Below are 1,491 nucleotides of genomic sequence, written 5' to 3'. Positions count from 1 at the left end.
ATTATTCCCAATCTTTGTGAGGAGGGGCTTACATACTGGCAATCTAGTTTGTCTTCCCTCTATTCCTTCTACAGTCACCTGCTTTCCGCTTTCTTCAGCTAGAGGGGGTTTCACGGGGATCATGGAATAGGTTGCTCCGGTATCCACTAGAGCCTGGTATTTTCTGCCACCAACCCTTATTTCTACCATGGGATCCTTTCGGGCATTTGCCCGCAGGGTGGTGGTCTTGGACCCCAGTTCCCTTCAGCTAGAGTCTTCCCCTGAGGATTCCGCCCGCATCTGGTGAAATCCCGATTGGGTTTCCTTTTTTTCTTTTTTCTTAGGACAATCTTTTCTCCAATGTCCCTTCTCTCGACAATATGCACATTCATCAGGCTGGAGTTGACCTCTTCCTCTCTTTTGTCCCCCCTCAGAAGCCTCCTTCCGTCCCCCGCCTGAACTTGGGTTCTTACTCAAGGCGGCTGCTAGCATTGCCATCTGCTTCTGCCCGTGTTTTTCCTCCTTCCTCTCCACTACCTGATCCCGATTTCCATAAACCTTGTACGCAATTTATACAAGTTCCGAAAGAGGTTTCCCTGATCCTCCTTCAGCCTTTTGCAGCTTTTTCCTTATGTCTGGGGCTGCTTGCCCAATAAACAGCATGTTTACCATGTGCTGATTCTCTTGGGCCTCAGGGTCCAAACTGCTGAATTTCTTAAAGGCATCATACAACCGTTCCAGAAAACTCTAGGGAGATTCATCCTTCCCTTGACGGACCTCATATAATTTAGAGACGTTTGTTACTCTGGGTACTGCTTTGCCTAAAGCTTCCACTATAATTCCTAAATACCTGCTGCTTTGTCGTCTTCCCTCTGGCAAATTGGTGTCCCAATTGGGACTCTCAATAGGACAGATATCTCACATATTCTCTCCAACCCTTATTTGTCCCTGAGCTATCTGATCTGCTGCTCCCAGTACCAATCGCCTCTCTTCGGAGGTCAGAAGGGTATGTAACATCATCTGAACATCAGCCCAGGTGGGGCGATGAGTCTGTCCTATTGACCGGAAGAAGTTCTGCATTTTCTTGGGGTCCTCCCTGAAAGAAGGAGTCTGGTTCTTCCAAGTAAATAAGTCCGATGTGTGGAAAGGCACATAGACAAAAGTGGGCTTGTCTCCTTGAATTGCCACTTGTCTCATCGGGCAGTTATATTGGGGATTGGCATTGCAGGAGCTACGAATGGGTTGGCATGGCGGTGGAGGTGGTGGTAGTGGTGGTGGAGGTGGTGGTGCCAGTGTCTATCCCTCTCCGTATTCAGGACACCAACCCGGGGGCCAGTCACCCGATGGCCAAGGAAAATCTGGGTCGCGATCCGGGTTCGGATCCTGGGGCCCGTTATTCTCTTCTGACCTATAAGCCGGGGGGAGCTGTTGCTAGATAATTTCTTGGACTTCCCTCTCTTTCTCCTCTCAAAGGGTTAAGGTCTGATTGAGACATCCCAGGGGAGTTCCTTG

Source organism: Alligator sinensis, unplaced genomic scaffold, assembly GCF_000455745.1.
Source record: "Alligator sinensis unplaced genomic scaffold, ASM45574v1 scaffold174_1, whole genome shotgun sequence".
NCBI classification, from domain to species: Eukaryota; Metazoa; Chordata; order Crocodylia; family Alligatoridae; genus Alligator; species Alligator sinensis.
This window is presented reverse-complemented; position numbering follows the sequence as displayed.